Raw genomic sequence first — 20588 nt, 5'->3', positions numbered from 1 at the left:
TCTCTCTCTCTCTCTCTCTCTCTCTCTCTCTCTCTCTCTCTCTCTCTCTCCTCTCTCTCTCTCTCTCTCTCTTTAAAAACTGTAGAAAATGGCTGCTGGGGAGTTTCTTATATTGTAAGGGGTAGGCAACTTTCCTATTGGTTGCTAGGAATGTTGCTAAGCTCAGACAAAGACATTGCAGCCTTCTCATTGGCCCACAAGCAAGAAGCAGGGATTGTAGCTGGGCAGCTAAGACCTGTCCTAGGTTGCTAGTATAGCTTATATGCGTATACAGCTAAACCTGCCATTAGCCTTTATACAGTTCCTATGTTTCTGTGTTAAAGATAAAAGCAGAGTTATTTACTGTGACATCATGTTTTGGATGTCATATAACTGTTTTATATTTTGTGTTCACAGAAGTAGAAAAAGATAATATGCCTTTTAAGTTTCATTTTGTAATGTAAGGTAAGCAGTGACAAAGCAGAAACAACAGAATGCATAGTGTTAATCTGTTGTTGCTGGGCAGAAGTCTAGACCAATCACAGCCAGCTTCTCACACAGCAAGATTTTTCACCAATCACAGCCAGCCTCACAGACAGCCTGTCTGTGAATTCCCCCACCTCCTGCTGCTAGAATCATTATTCACCAGAGACAGGAGCTGAAGAATCATTCACTCCACTGAGAGCTGAGTTTTATGGGAACAAGAGGCCAATATAGGTATTTAAAACAGTTATATAATGTTCATGTTGTTAGTATTGTGATTAGAACTGTATACTGAACCAGTTATATATGTGTTTACTTACAGTTCCACCAAATTGCAAGCATACTGAGCCATACAATTGCATACAAATTCAATTGCAAGTTTCAAATTGCAAACAATTGCAACCCTACAATTGCAAAGTACAAATACAAATTGCAAGCTACAATTACAACCATACCAGATCATACTCAACCAATCTGCAAATAGTCACTGCTAACTGCATACTGCAAGTGAATAGAGTTGAGCAAACCCTAACTGTAAAGTTCGGGTTCGTACCGAACTTTAGGTTTTTCGGCACCCGGACCCGAACATTTCTGTAAAAGTTTGGGTTCGGCGCTTTCTTGCCGCTTTTTGAAAGGCTGCACAGCAGCCAATGAACAAGCGTCATACTACTTGCCCCAAAAGGCCATCACAGCCATGCCTACTATTGGCATGGCTGTGATTGGCCAACTGCAGCATGTGACCCAGCCTCTATTTAAGCTGGAGTCACGTAGCGCCGCCCGTCACTCTGCTCGGATTAGTGTAGGGAGAGGCTGCAGCTGCTGTCAGGGAGAGATCAGGGAGAAATATTATCAAGAACTGCCTTTTTACTCAGCGATCTACATCAAATGTGTATTGTGGGTGCACTGAGCCAACTACTGCTGAAAACTAACTTTTTTTTACTTCAGTTTGTCAATATCAATACATAATCGGCAGCCATTTTATGCAACAATAGTGCACCAGCACTATCTATCTGCATGTCTGCTAGTCCAGAAATACAGCGTTTTGCTTACTGTGCTTGAAAAAAACTTTTTTTCATATATTGCACATCTGTGATTACACTTGCATAAGTGACTGTCACATTTAGGCCACAAATAAGGCTTTTAGGATACTGTGGTGAAAAATCCCTCTGATATACTGCACATCTGTGATTACACGTGCATAAGGGACTGTCACATTTAGGCCACAAATACGGCTATTAGGTTACTGTTGTTAAAAAAAATAAAAATTTCATATACTGCACATCTGTGATTACACTTGCATAGGTGACTGTCACATATAGGCCAAAAATACGGCTATTAGGATACTGTGGTGAAAAAAACCCTTTTTTTCATATACTGCACATCTGTGATTACACGTGCATAGGTGACTGTCACATTTAGGCCACAAATAAGGCTTTTAGGATACTGTGGTGAAAAAACCCTCTGATATAGTGCACATCTGTGATTACACGTGCATAGGTGACTGTCACATTTAGGCCACAAATAAGGCTTTTAGGATACGTGTAGAAAAAAAAAACCTTTTTTTGATATACTGCACATCTGTGATTACACGTGCATAGGTGACTGTCACATTTAGGCCACAAAAGGCTTTTAAGATACTGTGGTGAAAAAAACCTCTGATATAGTACACATCTCTGATTACACGTGCATAGGTGACTGTCACATTTAGGCCACAATTATGGCTATTAGGTTACTGTTGTTAAAAAAAAAAACATTTTTTTTCATATACTGCACATCAGTGATTACACGTGCATAGGTGACTGTCACATTTAGGCCACTAATACGGCTATTAGGTTACTGTGGTGAAAAAAAACCTTTTTTTCATATACTGCACATCAGTGATTACACGTGCATAGGTGACTGTCACATTTAGGCCACAAATAAGGCTTTTAGGATACTGTGGTGAAAAAAAAACCTTTTCATATATTGCACATCTGTGATTACACGTGCATAGGTGACTGTCACATTTAGGCCACAAATACGGCTATTAGGTTACTGTTGTAAAAATAACCTTTTTTTCATATACTGCACATCTGTGATTACACTTGCATAGGTGACTGTCTCATATAGGCCACAAATACGGCTATTAGGATACTGTGGTGAAAAAAAACCTTTTTTTCATATACTGCACATCTGTGATTACACGTGCATAGGTGACTGTCACATTTAGACGACAAATAAGGCTTTTAGGATACTGTGGTGAAAAAAACTATTTTTTCATATACTGCATATGACGGACTGAACTGTCACTGGGGCTGCTGGAGGAGCCTGAGGGCTAGCCTCCTTCCTACAGACTATGGACCGAGAACAATGGAGACCCCCTCAGACCTTTTGGGGTTACAAGGAACTATGAACCCTGATTTATGTGTGTAATTTATATGCCACATATTTCCTATGTAAAGAGTATGGTGGCTCTCTATCGCCTATAACTATGAGTGGGTGCTACTAAGCCTAATGATTCACCCAGTCAAAAAGATTAATAATGTATACAGAGAGGCTGAGCACTCTCCCAATGGACCACACACAGACTATTCAAAAATTATTAGATTTATTACACCAATATATAGATCTAAAAACAGAATAACAATAAAACAAAATATACAATGAAAATACACATTAAGAATAATGTTCAAATTGTTAAAATTGTTCAGATAAAAAGCATAAATACTTGAATAGCGGTGGTATACAAAAGGATAATATATGCAACTTGAATTAAAGGGATATGTCCTAATTGGAAAGAACAAGAGAATCGATATTGGATTATTCGACACTATAAGAATAAATTTTCGACTGTGTGAAGATAAATATTCGAATAAATATGAAAATTTTCGAATGAATGTCCAGACTGAAATTTTTGACTGTGAGAAGATATTCGAATAAATAGGAAAATAAATTTTCGAATGAATGTCCAGACTGAAATTCGATATAAACTTGTAGTTATTCTATCGGTTATATAATATTCAGTCGATATTCCCTGTATGGCAAAACGAAATACACACTGACTCTTGCAAAATACCGTCTGACTATAGCACACGGTGGCGTCCCACGTGGCTGAAGTCAGATTCGGTGGTACCTGTTTGTAGCAGTTCAGCAGGTGCAGTGTGGATGATGTAGCCCTCCGTGTAGAGATTCTTTGGTAAAGAGGTTAATTACAGCTCTGTCACTTCAAGGGTTTAAATGGTTTGAATGTTCGCTATGTGCCATAAGAGTCCATCAGGGTGAAAAGGGGTCGATTCAAATCGTTAGAATCAGGACGTCCATCAGCTGATGTGCGGGTCTTTTGAAACCAGACGCGTTTCGGGGTCTTTTCCTAGCCCCTTCCTCAGTGGTAGCCCGCAGAAAGAAATAAGCCCCTTTTTATACCCAAAATCCTCCATAATTGGGTGAAGTAAGAAATCTGGAGTGGATCTAACAACTTGTTTCAACAAATTGCATATAAAACCCGGTATGGAGTAGAAGATGAAAATGCATGTCAGATATGTCTATAAATGCCAATTTTCCAAAAGTAACTCTTAAACTTAAATGATATCTCATAGAGTTATATGTCGACATGCAATCCAATCTGTAGAACATCTATATAATTTTTTGAAAAACGCACTTACGGCTTATTCAACTTTAATCTATTTTTCCCATGCGTTTTCTCAGTCTTACATCCACAGATTGTACACATATAGAAAATGTAAACTTTTAAAGAAAATTTGTCTCTAAAAGTGTTTAACAATGTCTAATATATACATATGTAGATATATAGGACCGTCTATGCCCCAGCAGTATAATTTTCAAAAAAACGCAGATGCGTTTTTTTTTTAATGCAATGCGGTTTTTATGCGTTTTTTTTTTTTTTTTTTTTTTTTTATTGATTCTACACATGTATATATGTCAATAATAGACATCTTAAGTAATTATGGCATATAATATAAATAGCATATAATATGAAGATATATCATATGAAACAAAGAGTCAAAGATATGGTTAAAACGTTCTATATATCAGAGTTAGATTAATTAAAATTGAATGTAACCATTGAGTACCAATATTATGCAATGTATCAAAAACAATCTGTATAAAAAAGCGCTGTTTGCGTGACTTATATCATATATACATTAAAATGAATAAAATGTGTGAATAATGCGGCACAACCCTTGCGAAAATATAAGTACAGGTGGTTAAAAATTTTTGACTTAAAAGACATGTGCTTCCGCATTAGTCTCTTACTTTTTCATTTTTTATTTTTTATTATTTTTCAGTTATTATTACAATAGTTATTTTAAGTAGATGTTTTTCTATGGGTCATCCGAATATTTATCCAATGACTTTTTCGAGAGCTATTTCAGAGGAAAAACCCAGAGGATAGGGATAGATCCACTCCAGATTTCTTACTTCACCCAATTATGGAGGATTTTGGGTATAAAAAGGGGCTTATTTCTTTCTGCGGGCTACCACTGAGGAAGGGGCTAGGAAAAGACCCCGAAACGCGTCTGGTTTCAAAAGACCCGCACATCAGCTGATGGACGTCCTGATTCTAACGATTTGAATCGACCCCTTTTCACCCTGATGGACTCTTATGGCACATATGTCACGGATGTATGTGAGCAACAATAGAAATACACAGTACAGAGCTACTGACTGGACCCAGAACTGTCCGACCCTCAACGCTCTCCCTATTCTGCTAAAGCACATGCCCGGATCCAAATGGCGGAACGAGGCATGCCCACGTGCCTAAGACTAATGACCACTGTAACCCCTACAATAGTGGAAGTGGCACGGCCATCAGTGCCCTACTCAGTATATGGAGGGAACCGTGGCCACCTCAGATCCAGTCAGAAAATAAACAGGAACACAACAATGTCTGCACACTTAGCTGGAGGTGTTGCAGCCGCAGAGAAGACGGATCCAAGGACAGGCTGGCAATATCCGGAGTGCTAGCTGCAGCAGAACACAGGTCCAGTGAACTGATAGCTACAAGTGAAGAAAGAGCAAGAGCTACAACTGAAGTGAGAACTATAATCCACATCCTATCATAGGAGGAGGGGGTATATAAAGAGAGGGAAATCAAACACATGAAAAACAGCTGTGGTGAAAGAAACCAAAAGTAAACAGAGTAGTGAGAACTCCTCCCAGCTCTAGTAGTGACATCATCACAGGGGTGGAGAAACAGAGCTGTGAGAACGTCCCAAAGCTCTGGTAGTGACAACATAGCGAACATTCAAACCATTTAAACCCTTGAAGTGACAGAGCTGTAATTAACCTCTTTACCAAAGAATCTCTACACGGAGGGCTACATCATCCACACTGCACCTGCTGAACTGCTACAAACAGGTACCACCGAATCTGACTTCATCAGCCACGTGGGACGCCACCGTGTGCTATAGTCAGACGGTATTTTGCAAGAGTCAGTGTGTATTTCATTTTGCCATACAGGGAATATCGACTGAATATTATATAACCGATAGAATAACTACAAGTTTATATCGAATTTCAGTCTGGACATTCATTCGAAAATGTATTTTCCTATTTATTCGAATATTTATCTTCTCACGGTCAAAAATTTCAGTCTGGACATTCATTCGAAAATTTTCATATTTATTCGAATATTTATCTTCACACAGTCGAAAATTTATTCTTATAGTGTCGAATAATCCAATATCGATTCTCTTGTTCTTTCCAATTAGGACATATCCCTTTAATTCAAGTTGCATATATTATCCTTTTGTATACCACCGCTATTCAAGTATTTATGCTTTTTATCTGAACAATTTGAACATTATTCTTAATGTGTATTTTCATTGTATATTTTGTTTTATTGTTATTCTGTTTTTAGATCTATATATTGGTGTAATAAATCTAATAATTTTTGAATAGTCTGTGTGTGGTCCATTGGGAGAGTGCTCAGCCTCTCTGTATACATTATTAATCTTTTTGACTGGGTGAATCATTAGGCTTAGTAGCACACACTCATAGTTATAGGCGATAGAGAGCCACCATACTCTTTATATTATCTTTACCCGTTTCACCCTCATTGGTGAGCTCCATCGCCTTGATACTATGGACATTTGGAACCACATGGAGACTAAACGTCAAAAAGTAGAGATGTTTAAATTTGATCATAGAGAAGAAAACATTAACATTGATCAAACTATGACTGAAGCATTTAGAGAACTTGAAATCTCCCTACACAAACAACTTAAACAAAGATGGGAGATTAGATCACTTTTGCAATACATAGAGAATGGATATATCCCTAAAGGTCTGTTATTATCTAAAACCCCAGCACAGGATCTCGTTAATACGGATTTCATCTAAGAATGGGAGAAACTTCTATTTGATCAGTCAGTATTACTGATCCAATTAATCATTAAAAGAAGGACCCAAATCTTAGATGAAACTACGGTTAAAATTTCTAAAATGAAAGAAATTATAGAGAAATTTCCAAAAGACGAGGAATTTAATTCCTGGCAGGAAAGACTCTGCAGGAGTATAGATAAATTGGAGAATGACATTATTGAAAGAAAATATAAAAAATTTAATCATTATGAAAAAAGGCATCAAAATGTTCCATACATTCAAAGTGTGGACCATTTTCAAACAGAAAACACACACAGTAAAGAACCCACACAACTTAATGACACCAATTTTCCACAAGACACAATACAGATTAGGTCCACGATTCCAACCTCCAATAGATATGAAGCACTCACGAGTGATCATTTTTTAGATCAGACACCGCCACACCACAGAGCACGCACAAGACAACATTACAATCACACGAAACATTCACCGTACAGACCACGTTACTCACCTTCACCCATTTCACATCCATACAATCTGAGGAACAGACAGGAAGACTGGGACCACAGAGCCCCTCGAGTAAGATCACCTCAGAGACATCACCAATATCAAGAACACGAATGGCCACAAGAGAAGATACAGAAAAATTACAAAAAACACACGCACCAAATAGGAAAAGAAAAACACGGAGGAGTAAACGAAAGGCACTACAACCACAACAGGAAATAAATTTACATCAAGATGCCATAATTAATTTAAGTGATGTTAATTTAACTGAATCCCAAATCAAACTCCTTAATAAAGGACTAAAATTTGCTCCAACCATCAAAGCAAATAAATTTGATATATATATATATAGGGATTGAAAAATACATTCGCAAGCTTTGTCTCAAAAAATATTTTCTCAAAAATCCAGTCATTTCTTGTCAGGAGAGTAATTTAAAATATATACATACTGAATTGAAACCTAAATCAGTAAAATTCCCCAGACAAGAAATCAGTCCGGAAATTAATACATTCCGTAAAAATGTTGAACAAGATCTAAGATCCTTAAATATCAAATTCACAAAAAATAACCTCTCTAATTTAGAAATCCAAGCGATAAAATCCTTACAATCAAAGGAAAATATCACAATACGCCCCGCCGACAAAGGCGGTGCTATTGTAATTATGAACACTTTGGATTATAATGAAGAATGTAAAAAACAATTACCGGAAAAAAAGACTTACACCAAATTAAATGTGGATCCGATAGAAAGTTTTAAAATTATTTTAAATAATTATTGTATTAAAGGCACACAATCATATTTTATCGGAATCCGAAGCGAAATTTATTTTAAATACTCAATGCAGACTCCCTGCCTTTTACTGTTTACCTAAAGTCCACAAAAATCCATTGAAACCCTCAGGTCGTCCTATTATTTCAGGGATAGGCTCCCTTACAGCGAACCTTTCCCAATACATAGATAATTTGCTACAACCAGTCGTTAAAAATACCAGGTCCTATATTAAGGACACGACTCAAATAGTGGATATTATAGAAAGGTTAAGTTATGATCCTGAATGGACCTTGGGCACTTTAGATGTCCAGACATTATATACATCTATTGATCATACACAGGGAATACTAGCAATGATCAATCAACTCAAAAATAGTAAGCGTTTTCATGAGGAACAAATTGACTTTATAGCAGAGGGCGTTGAATTAATTTTAAAACATAATTATTTTTATTTTGATATGGAGTACTATCTTCAGGTGTCTGGGACAGCAATGGGTACCAGGTTCGCCCCCAGTTATGCTAATCTTTTTATGGCTGATTGGGAAGATGCAACCATTAATCATCTACTGGGGACGAACCTGGTACTATGGCAACGTTATATAGATGACGTATTCTTTATCTGGAAGGGCAATGAAGCGTCTTTGGCTTCTTTTTTGGAAATGATTAACATGAATCAATTAAATCTCCGTTTCTCTTCTGTAATCAGTAAGACTCATCTAGAATTCCTTGATTTAAACATTAATGTTGAACAAGATAAATTAATATGTTCAACATATCAAAAACCAACGGCTAGGAATAGTTTTATTTTACACTCCAGCTGTCATCTACCAAGGTGGCTGCTTAATATACCCAGCAGCCAATTTAGACGTTTAAAAAGGAATTGCACAATTAATGATACCTTCGAACAGGAAGCTGAAATATTAAAATTACAGTTCAAAGAAAAAAATTATCCAATGAAATTAGTTGAGGATTCTTTTAATAAGATAAAAAATTTAGATAGGCAGACCTTCTTTAATAAACCTTTGGAAGAGATAGAGAACCCTATAGTCCATGAGAAAATGGGAGAATTGGAACGAACCAATATTATCCTCCCTTTCAATTCACACTATAAAAAAATTTAAACCATTATAAATAAACACTGGCATTTTATCCAAAAAGATAAAATTATAGTAACACTATTACCTAGGAAGCCAAACATTATTTACACTAAAGCTCCGAATCTAGGTTTAAAAATTGCTCCGACTGTTAAATTTGGAAAGTCTGCCTCGGACCCAACTATTCATAAATGGCTAAATTTGAAATTTTTTTTTTAGATGCAATACCTGTTCGAATTGTAAAAAAACACTCTTTTCCAAGAAAACAATGGAAGTCTCATCTACCTCGAATGGTTTTAAGCATGAAATTAAAGATTTTTTGACATGCAATAGTAAAAATGTAATATATATCCTTCAGTGTCCTTGTAATAAACAATATATAGGACGCACGAAAAGGACTCTGAAGGAGAGAATTTCTGAACATTTTACGAAAATCAGAGGTGGATCAGACAAACACACAGTCTCTAGACATTTTAAATTGCACCATAATCAAAATCCAAACGTTTTATCTTTCGCTGCTATTGAAAGGGTTAAATCCCACTGGAGAGGCGGGGACTTCATCAAACAAATGTCCCGTGTTGAATCTAGATTTATTTTTAATTTCGATTCAATTATACCAATGGGCTTGAATGCCGAATCCGAAATTTACGTCTTTCTTTGAACACCCACCCTGGTTGGGCGCCCCCCATCTGACTCAGGCCCAGAGGTGGTTTGCTTTACCCACTCTGGTCCTTTTCGGATGGAGGGCTCCCAACCCTATCCTCCTCTGGGTTTTTCCTCTGAAATAGCTCTCGAAAAAGTCATTGGATAAATATTCGGATGACCCATAGAAAAACATCTACTTAAAATAACTATTGTAATAATAACTCAAAAATAATAAAAAATAAAAAACGAAAAAGTAAGAGACTAATGCGGAAGCACATGTCTTTTAAGTCAAAATTTTTTAACCACCTGTATTTATATTTTCGCAAGGGTTGTGCCGCATTATTCACACATTTTATTCATTTTAATCTATATATGATATAAGTCACGCAAACAGCGCTTTTTTATACAGATCGTTTTTGATACATTGCATAATATTGGTACTCAATGGTTACATTCAATTTTAATTAATCTAACTCTGATATATAGAACGTTTTAACCATATCTTTGACTCTTTGTTTCATGTGATATATCTTCATATTATATGCTATTTATATTATATGCCATAATTACTTAAGATGTCTGTTATTGACATGTATACATGTGTAGAATCAATATAAATAAAAAAAATAAAAATAAAAATAAAAATAAAAAAAACGCATGAAAACCGCATTGCATTAAAAAAACCGCATCTGCGTTTCTTTGAAAATTATACTGCTGGGGCATAGACGGTCCTATATATCTACATATGTATATATTAGACATTGTTAAACACTTTTAGAGACAAATTTTCTTTGAAAGTTTACATTTTCTATATGTGTACAATCTGTGGATGTAAGACTCTGAGAAAACGCATGGGAAAAATAGATTAAAGTTGAATAAACCGTAAGTGCGTTTTTCAAAAAATTATATAGATGTTCTACAGATTGGATTGCATGTCGACATATAACTCTATGAGATATCATTTAAGTTTTTTAAGAGTTACTTTTGGAAAATTGGCATTTATAGACATATCTGACATGCATTTTCATCTTCTACTCCATACCGGGTTTTATATGCGATTTGTTGAAACAAGTTGTTAGATCCACTCCAGATTTCTTACTTCACCCAATTATTCTTTCTGCGGGCTACCAATGAGGAAGGGGCTAGGAAAAGACCCCGAAACGCGTCTGGTTTCAAAAGACTCGCACATCAGCTGATGGACGTCCTGATTCTAACGATTTGAATCGACCCCTTTTCACCCTGATGGACTCTTATGGCACATAGCGAACATTCAAACCATTTAAACCCTTGAAGTGACAGAGCTGTAATTAACCTCTTTACCAAAGAATCTCTACACGGAGGGCTACATCATCCACACTGCACCTGCTGAACTGCTACAAACAGGTACCCACCGAATCTGACTTCATCAGCCACGTGGGACGCCACCGTGTGCTATAGTCAGACGGTAATTTTGCAAGAGTCAGTGTGTATTTCGTTTTTGCCATACAGGGAATATCGACTGAATATTATATAACCGATAGAATAACTACAAGTTTATATCGAATTTCAGTCTGGACATTCATTCGAAAATTTATTTTCCTATTTATTCGAATATTTATCTTCTCACAGTCAAAAATTTCAGTCTGGACATTCATTCGAAAATTTTCATATTTATTCGAATATTTATCTTCACACAGTCGAAAATTTATTCTTATAGTGTCGAATAATCCAATATCGATTCTCTTGTTCTTTCCAATTAGGACATATCCCTTTAATTCAAGTTGCATATATTATCCTTTTGTATACCACCGCTATTCAAGTATTTATGCTTTTTATCTGAACAATTTGAACATTTTTCTTAATGTGTATTTTCATTGTATATTTTGTTTTATTGTTATTCTGTTTTTAGATCTATATATTGGTGTAATAAATCTAATAATTTTTGAATAGTCTGTGTGTGGTCCATTGGGAGAGTGCTCAGCCTCTCTGTATACATATTTCCTATGGCCCATTAAAAGGCATGGTGTGGATTCAGCAACACAAAAAGGGTTAACTCTGCACTGAGACTCCCACTGATTGTGTTAGTGATGGGATTAAGATAGTTGATTATAATAGCAGCCGACTCCTATGATACACTCAGGAGATAATCCCATCACATGTGTCTCCTCGTCCCCTATTCATTCATTATGGACGGGGTGAAGATATCTCTTTGCATGTTAATTGTTGATTGCATCAAAGACAATGCCAGTGTGTTTGTTAATTGCGTCACAGACAATGCCATTGTGTTTGTTGAATAGGGTTAGTTTTGTGTTTAACCTCTTAAGGACACATGACGTACCGGTACGTCATGTGTTGTTCCGATCACTGCCGCCCGGCCGGCAGTGATCGGAACCCGGTGCCTGCTCAAATCACTGAGCAGGCACCTAGGCTAAATGCGCGGGGGGGTCCCGTGACCCCCCCATGTCGGCGATCGCGGCAAACCGCAGGTCAATTCAGACCTGCGGTTTGCTGCGATTTCTGCAGTTTCTGGACCCGCGGTCCCTGACCGCGGGGATCAGAAACTTGATGTGCGTAAAATAAGTTTTATTCACCCCCCCTGCACCCCCGAATGATTTTTATGGTGGCGGGAGGTGCAGGGGGAGGGTTGTGGGCGGTGCGGGAGGCGGGCGGTGCGGCAGGCGGGATCGCGATCCCACGCCCGCCTCCCCTTGAAAATTCATTGGTGTTCAGTGGGTATACCAGGGTGCCAGCACATTGCTGGCACCCTGGTATAAACGGCTGACATCTGCGATGCGATGTCAGCCGTTTAACCCTTTCCATACAGCGGTCCGTACGGACCGCTGTATGTAAAAGGTTAACAGCGCAGGGAGCTCCCTCCCTCTCCCATCGGGGGGCTGCTGTGCCTTTGCAGCCCCCCGATGGAGAGGGAGAGAGCCCCCAGACAGCCCCCCGAGAGATCCCCTCCTTACCCTTCCCCGTCTGTGAAGTTCTGAGCAGACGGGGAAGGTTCCCATGGCAACAGGACGCCTCTCAGGCGTCCTGCTGTCCATGGTGCTGAACAGATCTGTGCTGAAAGGCATAGATCTGTTCAGTGTAAGTAAAATACAGTGCAGTACAATATATATTGTTCTGTACTGTATTATACAGACATCAGACCCACTGGATCTTCAAGAACCAAGTGGGTCTGGGTCAAAAAAAAGTGAATAAAAGTGAAAAAAAAGTAAAAATCAAAAAACACATTTATCACTGATAAAAAATGAAAAAAATAAAATTCCCTACACATGTTTGGTATCGCCGCGTCCGTAACGACCTGATCTATAAAACGGTCATGTTACTTTACCCGAACGGTGAACACCATAAAAATAAAAAACTATGATGAAATTGAAATTTTGCCCACCTTACTTCCCAAAAAAGGTAATAAAAGTGATCAAAAAAGTCGCATGTACGCCAAAATTGTAACAATCAAACCGTCATCTCATCCCGCAAAAATCATACCCTACCCAAGATAATCGCCCAAAAACTGAAAATACTATGGCTCTTAGACTATGGAGACACTAAAACATCATTTTTTTTTGTTTCAAAAATGAAATCATTGTGTAAAACTTACATAAATAAAAAAAAATATACATATTAGGTATCGCCGCGTCCGTATCGCCCTGCTCTATAAAAATATCACATGATCTAACCCCTCAGATGACCACCGTAAAAAAATAAAAATAAAAACGGTGTAAAAAAAGCCATTTTTTGTCATCTTACGTCACAAAAAGTGTAATAGCAAGCAATCAAAAAGTCATATGCACCCCAAAATAGATGCCAATCAAACCGTCATCTCATCCCGCAAAAAATGAGACCCTACTTAAGATAATCGCCAAAAAACTGAAAAAACTATGGCTCTTAGACTATGAAGACACTAAAACATTTTTTTGGTTTTAAAAATGAAATCATTGTGTAAAACTTACATAAATAAAAAAAATTGTATACATATTAGGTATCGCCGCGTCCGTGACAACCTGCTCTATAAAATTACCACATGATCCAACCTGTCAGATGAATTTTGTAAATAACAAAAAAAAAAACGGTGCCAAAAAAGCTATTTCTTGTTACCTTGCCGCACAAAAAGTGTAATATAGAGCAACCAAAAATCATATGTACCCTAAACTAGTACCAACAAAACTGCCACCCTATCCCGTAGTTTCTAAAATGGGGTCACTTTTTTGGAGTTTCTACTCTAGGGGTGCATCAGGGGGCTTCAAATTGGACATGGTGTCAAAAAAAACAGTCCAGCAAAATCTGCCTTCCAAAAACCGTATGGCATTCCTTTCCTTATGCGCCCTGCCGTGTGCCCGTACAGCAGTTTACGACCACATATGGGGTGTTTCTGTAAACTACAGAATTAGGGCCATAAATAATGAGTTTTGTTTGGCTGTTAACCCTTGCTTTGTAACTGGAAAAAAAATATTAAAATGGAAAATCTGCCAAAAAAGTGAAATTTTGAAATTGTATCTCTATTTTCCATTAAATCTTGTGCAACACCTAAAGGGTTAACAAAGTTTGTAAAATCAGTTTTGAATACCTTGAGGGGTGTAGTTTCTTAGATGGGGTCACTTTTATGGAGTTTCTACTCTAGGGGTGCATCAGGGGGGCTTCAAATAGGACATGGTGCCAAAAAAACAGTCCAGCAAAATCAGCCCTCCAAAAACCAAACGGCGCACCTTTCACTCTACGCCCCGCTGTGTGCCCGTACAGTAGTTTACGGCCACATATTGGGTGTTTCTGTAAACAGCAGAGTCAGGGCAATAAAGATACAGTCTTGTTTGGCTGTTAACCCTTGCTTTGTTAGTGGAAAAAATGGGTTAAAATGGAAAATTAGGCAAAAAAATGAATTCTCAAATTTCATCGCCATTTGCCAATAACTCTTGTGCAACACCTAAAGGGTTAACGACGTATGTAAAATCAGTTTTGAATACCTTGAAGGGTGTAGTTTCTTAGATGGGGTCACTTTTAGGGAGTTTCTCCTCTAGGGGTGCATCAGGGGGCTTCAAATGGGACATGGTGTAAATAAACCAGTCCATAAAAATCTGGCTTCCAAAAACCAAACGGCACACCTTTCCCTCTACGCCCCGCTGTGTGGCCGTACAGTAGTTTACGGCCACATATTGGGTGTTTCTGTAAACGGCAGAGTCAGGGCAATAAAGATACAGTCTTGTTTGGCTGTTAACCCTTGGTTTGTTAGTGGAAAAAATGGGTTAAAATGAAAAATTAGACAAAAAAATGAAATTCTCAAATTTCCTCCCCATTTGCCAATAACTCTTGTGCAACACCTAAAGGGTTAACAACATATGCAAAATCAGTTTTGAATACCTTGAGGGGTGTAGTTTCTTAGATGGGGTCATTTTTGGGTGGTTTCTATAATGTAAGCCTCGCAAAGTGACTTGAGACCTGAACTGGTCCCTAAAAATTGAGTTTTTGTAAATTTCTGAAAAATTTCAAGATTGCTTCTAAACTTCTAAGCCTTATAACATCCCCAAAAAATAAAATATCATTCCCAAAACAATTCAAACATGAAGTACACATATGGGGAATGTAAAGTCATCACAATTTTTTGGGGTATTACTATGTATTACAGAGGTAGAGAAACTGAAACTTTGAAATTTGCTAATTTTTCCAAATATTTGTTAAATTAGGTATTTTTTGGTGCAAAAAAAAATTATTTTTTTTACTCCATTTTACCAGTGTCATGAAGTACAATATGTGACGAAAAAACAATCTCAGAACGGCCTGGATAAGTCAAAGCGTTTTAAAGTTATCAGCACTTAAAGGGACTCTGGTCAGATTTTCAAAAAATGGCCTGGTCCTAAGGTGTAAAAAGGCTGTGTCCTTAAGGGGTTAAACTGTACAGGATTGGCTGCTATGTCATGTCCTCAGTATGTCATGTGTATATAAGACAATGCTGTGTGTTCAATAAAGAGTTCCTGTTTTACCCTTCATCATGTTGAGGCTGGTGTTTGGGTAACTGATCGACACTGGGGATTGCTATAGGCTAAAGATTTGCTATACTCCCCTGGCTATAACTACTAGCTGTTGTAAGAGCTGTTCCTGCTCTCTGGATTTAGGAGAGGTTCACCCACTGGAGCCTTGTCGTAGGTCCAGGGTGGGTAGGAGACGGCGAGACCTCAACCAAGCTTCGGCGGTTCGTGGGGTCTGTGGCGGTTATGGTGTCAAGTGAAGCGCTAGGAGCATCATTCGACTGAGGTACCCTGTCGGGGTGCCAGGAGATCCGTTACACTGCACATCTGTGATTACACTTGAATAGGTGACTGTCACATTTAGGCCACAAATACGGCTAATAGGTTACTGTTGTTAAAAGAAACCTTTTTTCATATACTGCACATCTGTGATTACACGTGCATAGGTGACTGTAACTTTTAGGCCACAAATAAGGCTTTTAGGATACTGTGGTGAAAAAACCCTCTGATATACTGCACATCTGTGATTACACGTGCATAGGTGACTGTCACATTTAGGCCACAAATACGGCTATTAGGTTATTGTTGTAAAAATAAACCTTTTTTTTCATATACTGCACATCTGTGATTACACTTGCATAGGTGACTGTCACATTTAGGCCACAAATACCGCTGTCATATAGAGTTAAAAATAAAAAAATAGAGTGCAATACCCTACATCAGGGTTTATATTGGCGGTTAATTATTTTTAACATACTTAACCACTTTTTACTTAGCTTTTGTGAACGCTAACTATGAGGCAAACATCTAATAAGGGATGCGTTCATGGTCGTGGTGGTGGTGTTGGTGGAGCCTCTGTTGCAGTGAGAGGACGTGGCTGTTCTGCCACAGCTATACGTCCTACTGAACCTACTACCTCAGGTCCCAGTAGCCGCCAGAATCTACAGCGATATTTTGTCGGGCCTAATGCCGTTCTAAGTATGGTAAGGCCTGAGCAAGTACAGGCGCTAGTCAATTGGGTGGCCGACAGTGGATCCAGCACGTTCACATTATCTCCCATCCAGTCTTCTGCAGAAAGCGCACAGGTGGCGCCTGAAACCCATGCCCATCAGTCTGTTACATCACCCCCTATGCATATCGGGGAACCTGTCTGAGCCTCAAGTCATGCAGCAGTCTCTTATCCTGTTTGAAGACTCTGCTGGCAGGGTTTCCCAAGGGCATCCACCTAGCCCTTCCCCAGGGGTGGAAGACATAGAATGCACTGACGCACAACCACTTATGTTTCCTGATAAGGACATGGGAATACCACCTCAGCACGTCTCTGATAATGACGAAACACAGGTGCCAACTGCTGCGTCTTTCTGCAGTGTGCAGACCGAAAAGGAGGTCAGGGAGGAAGACTGGGTGGAAGACGATGCAGGGGACGATGAGGTCCTAGACCCCACATGGAATGAAAGTCGTGCCACTGACTTTCAGAGTTCAGGGGAAGAGGCAGTGGTGAGACCAAGCCAACAGCGTAGCAAAAGCGGGAGCAGGGTGCAAAAGCAGAGCAGCCCTCGCCAAAACAGTTCGCCTGCTACTGGCCACCATCAACAGGGACCGAGCACACCAAAGGCAGCTTCAAGGAGTTCCCTGGCATGGCACTTCTTCACACAATGTGCTGACAACAAGACCCGAGTGGTTTGCATGCTGTGCCATCAGAGCCTGAAGCGAGGCATTAACGTTCTGAACCTTAGCACACCCTGCATGACCAGGCATCTACATGCGAGACACAGGCTGCAGTGGAGTAAGCACCTTCAAAACCAAGAAAGGGCTCAGGCCCCTCCTGCTCCCTCTTCTGCTGCTGCCTCGGCCTCTTCCTCCGCCTCTGGAGGAACGTTTGCACCTGCCGCCCAACAAACAGAGGATGTGCCACCAACAGCACCACCATGTCACACGGAAGCGTTCAGCTCTCCATCTGACAAACCTTTGAGAGAAAGCGTAAATTCCCACCTAGCCACCCTCGATCTCTGGCCCTGAATGACAGCATTTCTAAACTATTGGCCTTTGAAATGCTATCATTCAGGCTGGTGGAGACAGACAGCTTCAAACAGCTCATGTCGCTTGCTGTCCCACAGTACGTCGTTCCCAGCCGCCACTACTTCTCCAGGAGAGCCGTGCCCTCCCTGCACAACCAAGTATCGGATAAAATCAAGTGTGCAGTGCGCAACACCATCTGTGGCAAGGTCCACCTAACCACAGATACGTGGACCAGTAAGCACAGCCAGGGACGCTATATCTCCCTAACTGCACACTGGGTAAATGTAGTGGCGGCTAGGCCACAGGCGGAGAGCTGTTTGGCGCATGTCCTTCCGCCACCAAGGATCGCAGGGCATCATTCTTTGCCTCCTGTTGCCTCCTCTTCCTACTCGGCTTCCTCCTCCTCTTCTACCACCTCCTCCTCCGGTCAGCGACAGACCTTTACCACCAACTTCAGCACAGCCAGGGGTAAGCGTCAGCAGGCCGTTCTGAAACTGATGTGTTTGGGGGACAGGCCCTACACCGTGCAGGAGTTGTGGCGGGGTATAGAACAACAGACCGAAGAGTGGTTGCTGCCAGTGAGCCTCAAGCCCGGCCTGGTGGTGTGCGATAATGGGTGAAATCTCGTTGCAGCTCTGGGACTAGCCGGTTTGACGCACATCCCTTGCCTGCCGCATGTGCTGAATTTGGTGGTGCAGAAATTTATTCACAACTACCCTGACATGTCAGAGCTGCTGCGTAAAGTGCGGGCCGTCTGTGTGCGCGCTTCTGGCATTCTCATCCTGCCACCGCTCGGCTGTCTGCTCTACAGCGTAACTTCAGCCTTCCCGCTCACCGCCTCATATGCGACGTGCCCACCAGGTGGAACTCCACCTTGCACATGCTGGAGAGACTATGCGAGCAGCAGCAGGCCATAGTAGAGTTTCAGCTGCAGCACGCACGGGTGAGTCGCACTGCGGAACAGCACCACTTCACCACCAATGACTGGGCCTCCATGCGAGACCTGTGTGCCCTGTTGAGCTGTTTCGAGTACTCCACCAACATGGCCAGTGGCGATGACGCCGTTATCAGTGTTACAATACCACTTCTATGTCTCCTTGAGGAAACACTTGGGGCAATGATGGAAGAGGATGTGGCCCAGGACAAGGAGGAGGAAGAGGGGTCATCTCAAACACTTTCAGGCCAGTCTTTTAGAAGTGGCTCAGAGGGAGGTTTTTTGCAACAGCAGAGGCCAGGTACAAATTTGGCCAGCCAGGGCCCACTACTGGAGGAGGAGGAGGATGAGGAGGAGGAGGAGGAGGAGAATGGGGATGAAGCATGTTCACAGTGGGGTGGCACCCAATGCAGCTCGGGCCCATCACTGGTGCGTGGCTGGGGGGATACGGAGGACGCAGATGATACGCCTCCCACAGAGGACAGCTTGTCCTTACCTCTGGGCAGCTTGGCACACATGAGCGACTACATGCTGCAGTGCCTGCGCAATGACAGCAGAGTTGCCCACATTTTAACGTGTGCTGACTACTGGGTGGCCACCCTGCTGGATCCCTGTTACAAAGACAATGTGCCGTTCGTAATTCCCTCACTGGAGCGTGATCGGAAGATGCGCGACTACAGGCGCACGCTGGTAGACGCGCTCCTGAGAGCATTCCCGACTTGCCATTGGACAAGTGGAAGCACAAGGCCAAGGCAGCGGAGGAGGAAGAGGTCGCCAACGCAGCTGTGTCAGCGCCAGCACCTCAGAAGGCAGGGTTAGCATGGCCGACATGTGGAAAAGCTTTGTCACCTCGCCGCAACAACCGGCCCCAACTGCTGATATGGAGCGTGTTAGCAAGAGGCAGCATTTGAACAACATGGTGGAACAGTACCTGTGCACACGCCTACACGTACTGACTGATGGTTCTGCCCCATTCAACTTCTGGGTCTCCAAATTGTCCAAATGGCCAGAGATTGCCCTGTGCATGCTTTGGAGCTGCTGGCCTTCCCTGCAGCCAGTGTACTCTCTGAACGTGTATTACAGACAGACGCAGCCGCCTGTCCACAGCCAACGTGGACAAGCTCACGTTCATTAAAATGAGCCAGGCTTGGTTCCCACAAGACTTGTCTGTACCTTGTGCAGAATAGACATTTATACCACCATCAAACATACATTCTTGTACTCAAATCAAGTGCAATGATTCTTTGTTTTCTTTTTTTTTATTTGTCCCAATATTTTGGGGGCTACCTACCCCAATAAAAAAAAAATAAAAAAACATTGTTGGCTACCTCATCCTCCTTTATTGCTGCCTCCACTACAACACCACATTCACCGCCTCCTCAACCTCCGATTCCATATCCACCTCCTTCTCTGAGTTGCAGGTTAATAATTAGTAATTTTTAGTTATTTTATTTTAAGTTATTTCCCTATCCACATTTGTTTGCAGAGCAGTTGCCATGCTCTTAAGCACATTTTACTGCCTTTTACATCCCTCTAGCCTTTTCAAGGACTATTTTAGAGCCATTTTAATGCAAAAAAGTGCCAAATTTAGTGCCCTAAATTGAAAAAATTCTTATTTTCAATTGTCGGGTGACATTTTACAATGTTTGGCGTATACAAACCCCTGCTGTGCCTGGGTGACAGGGGCCTTAATCTCTCAAAATCGTCTGTTCTATTGCTGGGTGACCTGAACCCCCTTTTGCTGTAAATGAACCCCTGCTGTGCCTGGGTGACAGGGGCCTAAATCTCTCAAAATCGTCTGTTCTATTGCTGGGTGACATGAAACCCCTTTTGCCGTGAATGAACCCCTGCTGTGCCTGGGTGACAAGGGCCTAAATCTCTC

Source organism: Bufo bufo, chromosome 9 (assembly GCF_905171765.1).
Source record: "Bufo bufo chromosome 9, aBufBuf1.1, whole genome shotgun sequence".
Classification (NCBI taxonomy): domain Eukaryota; kingdom Metazoa; phylum Chordata; class Amphibia; order Anura; family Bufonidae; genus Bufo; species Bufo bufo.
Note: the sequence above shows the minus strand (reverse complement) of the source record.